This window comes from Sturnira hondurensis, unplaced genomic scaffold, assembly GCF_014824575.4.
Source record: "Sturnira hondurensis isolate 20B ecotype Veracruz unplaced genomic scaffold, ASM1482457v3 Scaffold0015509, whole genome shotgun sequence".
In the NCBI taxonomy this organism is placed as follows: Eukaryota; Metazoa; Chordata; class Mammalia; order Chiroptera; family Phyllostomidae; genus Sturnira; species Sturnira hondurensis.
Genome location: NW_028088140.1, coordinates 4174178 through 4182238, shown reverse-complemented (window position 1 = coordinate 4182238; position 8061 = coordinate 4174178).

The following is an 8061-nucleotide window of genomic DNA, read 5'->3' as shown; positions in this document are numbered from 1 at the left end:
GATTGTTGACAATAGTCTGCCTCTCTGCATGTTCTTTTCTGTACGCACGGGACACATCCACTATCCTGAGTCCCATCACATAATATACAACAAAGTGTAATAACAACCCACTGATAAATAAAAATAGAAAACATAGAGCACCCCATGGCCCATAGACATTATACCCTGATGTGTAGAAAATGAATGATCCCAATTCTTCCTGAACTCTTCCTGATCTTGCTCCCTTGGATCACTTTCTAGGTCATTGTCTTCCATGATGTCTGGAATCCTCTGGAAGTTTTCCCTTGACTATTATACTTCGTGGCAAAATTCAAAGTGACTTTTGGAAGGTACATCCTCTTTTGGGGCTGTAGAGTTTTCACAGCCTCTTCTTGATGATTGATTGATATGCATTTGGGAAACTAAGGTCATGTTTATAGGCTAGATTTGTTTTTTTTATTTTTAGCAATATTAATTTCCCTTAAAGATTTAGTGGGGCATCTGTGTATTTGCCTTTCAAACAGATTCTATGTAAAATTGTCATGCTTAATAATCTCTCCTAAATAGTTATTTAATCAGTTAAACCAGGAGATTCCTCACTCCTATTTTCTGCTTTCAATTCTAGGACTATCTCTCTGAGGCCATAGGTTACAGTGAGAAACTAATATGACTTTATCTGATCTTTTTAACAGAGCAGAGTTTCCATTGTGTAGCTGAGAAGGACAAATGGGAGCCTTTTGAGAAAGGGTCTCAGCATGTCTTAGTCTGCTCTGGCGACTATGACAAAAACACCATAGACAGGATGGCTTAAACAACAAACAAACATTTATTCTTCATATTTATGGAAGTTGGAAAGGTCAAGATTCAGGTGCTGGCAGATTTAATGTCTGCTGAGGGCCTGATGCCTGAGTCATAGACAGCCATCGCCTCATTGTATTTTCACTTGATAGAACGGGAAAGAGAGCTCCTTTTGTGGTCTCTGGGTGGGCTCGAACTCCATGTACGAGAGCTCCCCACTCATGATCTAATGATTTCCCAAAGGCTCCACCCCCTAATAACACCACATCACAATAAGATTAGGTTTTAACACATGAATTTTGGGGAACACAAACATTCAGTCTATAACAAAGTCTTATCTGCTAGTTGGGACATATCTGCGTGGATTTCTATTTTGCAAAAGGTACTACTGAAGTCCCTCAAGTTAATATTTAGATTTCGGTCATAGATAGACTCTCTAAGCAAGGTCTGTTCTTCTTTATCTCTACTCACACACTGGCAATGCTTAGTCAAACTTTTCCCTCTTGCATTTGGTTAAATGTATTAAGAGGCAGCTAACATAAATAAATATTTGGCCTTTTTCTAATAATGTTTCTTAAAGCAATGTAATTCACAGGTATAACCTTCTTTTCTTTACAGTTAAAAACTTTACTAAAAAAAAAATGCCATGCTATAACAAAGGCCACCAGCTTTCCAGTGTGTAGAACTTTTCTCCTAGTAGTCTACACCCCAGGCACAGAGATAATGCCACCTATTTCTCATGGCAACAAACCTCTTATGACACCAAGTTCTTTGTTAGCTAAGTCATAGGCTAGAGATTTATTAGAAAGAAGCCTCAAAATATAGGACTTTGAATCAGATAGAAAAATATTTTTCTCTTACAATAAACATGTGGTCCCCAAGGACTCTCACAGGTCACTGGGCTATATTATTTTAAACTTGTTGCTTCCCTCTATGGGTCTAAGATCTGCTCCAGCTGCTGTTCTTGGCCAAGAATAAGAGAAACAAGGATATATTGGTACAGCAGGTTTATCTTTAAAAAATAATCTAGAAATTTCACATATTTTTGCAGTTCCCCACTGGCCCGAACATAGTCACTGACTGCAAGAAAAAAGTAGAAAAAATAAGTCTTTAGCCAAATGGCCAAGTGTCCTGGCTAACAAATTCAATTTAGGAAACCTTAGAAATAAAAAAGGAGAATGGATATTGGGGGACACAACTTGTCTTTCACCCTTTTAAAATATATTGAGGGGAAAAAACATAATGAAATTATTCTTAAGACTTGAATATATGGGCTAACATACAAATATCCTGATCAAATCTAGTAAGTATATTAACAATTTCCATTAATATACATTATTACTAATGTGGAAAAATACTTTATTTTCTTAATGGAGAAACACTTTGTGCTTCCATCAGTTATTAAAATTAATATTAAAATTGATTCTTCATCAACACATAATACTTTTGGTTTTATAGCTCAGCCTTTTATTAGTCTATAGACAACAAATATTTGCAAATGTTAACAACTTGAGCTTTTTATCTGTCCAATTTTTTCCAGACAGTTACAAAAATTTCTAAACATAGTAATAATTAATTTTTTAAACATGTATTGTTTAATTACTAGAGGAGACTTATTAGGGTAACTATTAAAGTAGTTAATGATTCCTATTACTATCATTCTTTCTTTCTAAACTTAATCTAACCATGATATCTACATACTTCATTTATAATGTTCCTCATGAATTTATTTTTAGTTCTAGGTTTTGTCAAAAGTTTTAGCTATTGAACTCAAATTTCTATTTCTATGCATCATACCTTCTGCAGATTTGTTTATCTATTGAATAAAAGTTAACCTAGCAAGATAATGACACTCCTAAACTAATTTCTTCACTTATTCTGCTAGTCTTTCATATCACGCATAGCCATGCTTTTATGAGTGCATTCTGCAGAGAACTGGGATTCTGTAAAGATGTCCATCAGGACAGAGACATAAAGACTGTTTCTCTCCCAGTTCATTTCAGAAACAAAAGCTTGACACGTTTTATACCTTGGAACTCTGTGTACTATTTTCTTTGAAGTAAAGTTCTACTGCTTAAAACATATTTAAGAACCAGAAATCTCTGATGTTCTTTGCCATTATTTTCAACTTCCTACAATTATCCCCATCTTATGGAAAAATCAGAGGAGAATAAAAGAGCCAAATGGAGCTTCCTTTGCTAAGTTCCAATCATTCTTTAGTTGTCTACAAACAATAATTCAAATTTTCCATTTTACTCTTTGAGAATACAGTATAAAAATAAGTGAGTAATATCCCATCTCTCCCTTTATGAAAGTTTTATATATTGAGCTAGATAAGCCGTTGTTACCTGTCAAATATAAACTTTGGATATTAACCCCTTATTAGATGTATTGATGAATATGTCCTCCCATTCTATGGGCTGTCTTTTCATTTTGTTGATGCTTTCCTCTGCTGTGCAAAAAATTTTATTCTGTGTGTCACTCACCATGAATATATAGGCAAAACACATAGTTTTCAAGTGCTTCAGCTTCCTAACCTGTAAAATGTGTTATTGTGTAGGTTAAAAGAGATAATGTATGTAAATATATATCTCAAATTAGAACTCAGGAGAGGTTCTCTAAAACCACTTTGCCCCGTCAACAAGCTCTACATAAATCACAATACTTACATCTAAAATTGTGATGAGATAAATAAAAAAGAAAACAATTGTCACATTTCCTGCAGCATTATTTCCTGTAGAATTTCTCCAAGCAGAGGTATGTGAAAAGTGCTCAAGCACTGTCTGACTGGCATAAAGCAATGCCTTTGAGTGTGGATGTGAGCAGCTCTACCCACATGGGATGAACATTCAAGGTGGGTGTTTGTTTCCCAGGAATTACCCTAGTGAAGTGTTGAGGTCCCCACCCTAAACTCTATGGGTACCACTTCTTAAGAACTCATCTATTTCTAAAGATAACTTATATTGCTAAAATATATAATATATAATCATAAAAGTTTTGTAATAAAAATAAGGAAGAATAAAGAAGAACTTTATTAGAGATGACCACTATTAATATTTCAGTATTTTTTATTTTCTCCACAAGCATATGTATATGTAAAATTATATTTGTAGGTAATTTTATAATTTACTCAGCATCGCACTATCAAAAAGTATATGAAAATATATAATTATATATATATTTATTGTCTAAACCTAGCATGATTTTTAGCCATTATCTTATTGTGGGACATAAAAATTATTTCCAACTTTTTGTTATATAGAATAATGCCATAATCAACATTATAAATAAGTTTTAACTGCATCAGTGATTATTTTTATCCTAAGAGATGTTTTGAAATCTAATTTGTGGTCAAAAAGTTTAAATATTTTAAAACTATTGACAAGTCTAATTGCATATATTTAAAGAAGCAATTTACATTCTCACTGACACTAAAGCAATTTATATTCCCATGGACAACAATTAAATTGTTCCATCTTACTATTCTTTTTTATTAGAGCTGACAATTATCATTTACATGTACACACACAAATGCACATATATTTATAAGAAAATAATTTTTAGGGCTTAAATATTAAAATTAGTACAACATTCTTATTTTGCTTCCTAAATTTAATCTCACAAATACAACTAATCTTTCCTATCAATAAATAATTATACCTCTTACCATCCTCCATTATAATATGAAGTCTGTCTGTAAAGTATCCAGCTAGGTACTGTGAAAAATAGACATTTATTGAAGAACATACAAGATACAATAAAACATTGTACACAGGACAATGATGCCTCAGTCCCTTAAAAGTAGGCATCTTGAGACTTCACACAGTTCTCCCAATCACCATCAGCTGCCCTACTGTCTTTTCCTGCATTTCATTATGGTCTGAAATCTCTTCCCTTTCAAAGGTGATTTTAGTAATGGGAAACCATAAGTCACAGGGTGCCAAATCTGGGCTGTAGTGGGGGTTGGGTAATCTAGGTGATTTGAGTTTGCCACAAACTCTGCATGAGACATAATGCATGAGGCTTGTTGTCATGATGAAGCTGCCAATCACCAGTTGCCCATAGCTGTAGCCTTCTGAATCATCCCAATATTCTCCATGGAAGAATGTTCAAGCTTCATGCAAAATTTAATGCAAATTGCCCTACTTGCTCAGTCATTTTGAATGCAACAGCCACAAAGTACATTCACTCAATAGCATCTACTGCTCCCACTGACTAGTACAGTCGTTATTGTTCATGCATGTACATTCCAGTCCACTCTCCCTGGCTGCCAGGTTACATCAATGTCGCCCAAACCATTCTCATTATATTGACAATGATTGGATTTTTCTGGACAAACCTCACATATCTTCTCGATTTTATATCAAATATTTGCTTGACACTGTTTTAACATAATAGCGGATGCTTAATTTAAGGCTATCGATATGGCGAGTTGTATTCCTAGATGAATTCTAATGTAAATTTTACTAGCACTAGAATTTTCTTGTCAAATTAAGCAAAATAGAAATTGGGTTAAAATTACTGTGTAAATTTGTATAATGGAATTAAATTAAAGGTTTGATATATTGACAGTGAAAGTACTCTCATACACTGCAAAACAGAGCTCCTTAGTAATGAAGATTTGAAGGGGCAAGAGTAATACACTCTTACTCATGGGCTAATTATTTTAAATATGTTTATATAGTATCAGAATAGTTTTTATTTCTGAAAACCTAGTTGAATCCAAGTATGCTTGCTTTCACAGAATGGAAATGACATAAACTCATTGGAATGTGGATTGTAGTTTGTACACTCATTTTCTTTATGGCCATGGTCAGGTTACTTAATTTCTATGATTCCACAATTTCTTATTCTTTAAATGAATAAAAGCATTCTGCTTCCCAGAGCTATTTGAAGTGTGAGCTTAAACAATCTCTGTATACATTTCAGGGATATAGTAAGCATTCAAAACGATGACTTTGTAAATGAGACAATTTTTATGAGGTAACAAGAGTATCATTTTCATAATAAACATTGAGGAAGACTTCTTTAAGGTAAATTCTCTTCACTACTTCATAGACTAATAATTCAAAAAATATTTGTTCTTCAGAATTCCAATCCTTAAACCGTTTTTAAAGATAGAAGTTCCATGTCTTTCTAGAAACTTAAATTTACCTGTTTTATTATCAAAAACCTTGATTTCTGTTCTTTTATACTTATTCCTTAATCTCTAGAGACTTTAATACTTGGCCAGGTTCCATCTAGATGTAGGAAGTAAGAAATCAGACATGCAAAAGAAATATTTAAAAGAGTGTTAAAGACATCAGAAAGGTATTCCTTTTCTGTCAAGTTTTAGAAACTCAATCACATTTTCTTTCAAAGAACCTTTAAAATAGACACTTGGTAGAGTGTATTTTGGGCTTTGCATTTCCTAAATTCTTTCCAGACATGGCAAAAAGATATTTAAAATGTAGAAAACATTTTATATAAAGTTCATAAGGAATGTTGATACTCCCATCAGATGTTTATGATTATTTTTCTTCTTTTTTTTGTAATCTTGTAACACAAATATGTGATCTTGTTTTCATGGCTACTTTGGAGTTCTCCTTTAATACTTAGCTTTCAAGCATTCTTGAGTGGAACTCTGTTCCCTTTAAAATCCACATTAAAAATAGCCTTTGTGTAAACCAATTGAAATATGAAAAAGAGCAGATTTACTAAAAGAAGCCTAATTTTCAGCTGGAGGGATTTACAGGAGATAAAAAAAAACACCTTTAAATTTAAGTTTAGTTAATCTTTGTGATGGGTTTTAAAGGATGTGTGTCACTTATAAATATTTATAAATATTTATAGAATATTTATAAATATTCCAGTATATCTTAAGAAAATGGCCTAGATATTCTACATTTTTTCATCAGGAAGTAATGAATATTAGTAAATAAATGCTTCAACTTATTTTTTTATTTATTCAAAGCCCAGTTTAATTTGCACAGTTAATTTGAATGATATTACAAACTGGGGGGGTAGTTACATTTTTTGTGATCTAGCATTTCTTCTGGCCATCTGGCCTTTGAGTCCTGGCAGGATCCCTACACTGTCTCATGATCTCGTGTAGTGATGCAAACTGTCATTGCATCGCTACCAAGAGCAGTGACATGTCTAGAATTATAATAATATGGTCTACGTAAACCCTCCTCATTCTATTTTTGAAAGTTACAATTAATGTTGTATTTTCAATCCTACTCTCATATAGAAGCACTTCTATCACAGCTACATTTTGGCTTTATTATCAAAGTAGATGTCTACCATTCATTGTACTGTGAAATATTATTACAAAGTTCTAAGCATACAGCTCAGTATAATAGATATACAAAACTGAAAATATTTTTAGATAAAAAGAAAGAGAATTTCAGATACAGTAGATGAAGAAAGTAAGTCAGTGATAAGAAAGATCAATCATGAGATCATGAGACAGTGTAGGGATCCTGCCAGGACCCGAAGGCCAGACGGCCAGAAGAAATGCTGGATCACAAAAAATGCAACTACCCCTCCACTCCCTACTCAAAAATACAGAGGTGACTGATTTTATCTACCCTTTAATTGCCTACTTAAATTACTGATTTAAGTTTGGCCCCTTTATCACCTTCTTACTGTGGTGATAATGAGCAGTCTGCCATCTTGCCCTCACAGCACAGGTGTGAACACAGTTTCCTGGCAACACATCTGGAAAAGTAAGTCACCCAACTCTGTAATGAAAAATTCCACAAGCCTGCCTCTTTCAAAAAGCCTACATTGTCCTCAACCAATCTGGTTCATCTCCAAGCCAGTCCAGAGTATTGTCCTTTCCTCTGTGTTGCCTCCCTTGTGCTTAAGCATAAGTTTAATAAAATCTGTCTGGAAATTTCTCTGGAGTTTCCTCTCAATTTCTAGCTTGGGGAACCTAAGAACTCCATTGCTGATAATTGTCAGATGCAGAGATATTTTTAAAGGCCATTTTCTTTGTATGGAATTGGATAGGGCTCAGAAATAAATATAGTTACAAATCATTGCTCTGGTGCTGGACAAGCCAGATACTTAAAAAAAATCATATGGCAATATAGTAGAGTGTGTTTGTATATTCCCAACATACCCTCATATAAGANTGTCTGGAAATTTCTCTGGAGTTTCCTCTCAATTTCTAGCTTGGGGAACCTAAGAACTCCATTGCTGATAATAGTCAGATGCAGAGATATTTTTAAAGGCCATTTTCTTTGTATGGAATTGGATAGGGCTCAGAAATAAATATAGTTACAAATCATTTCTCTG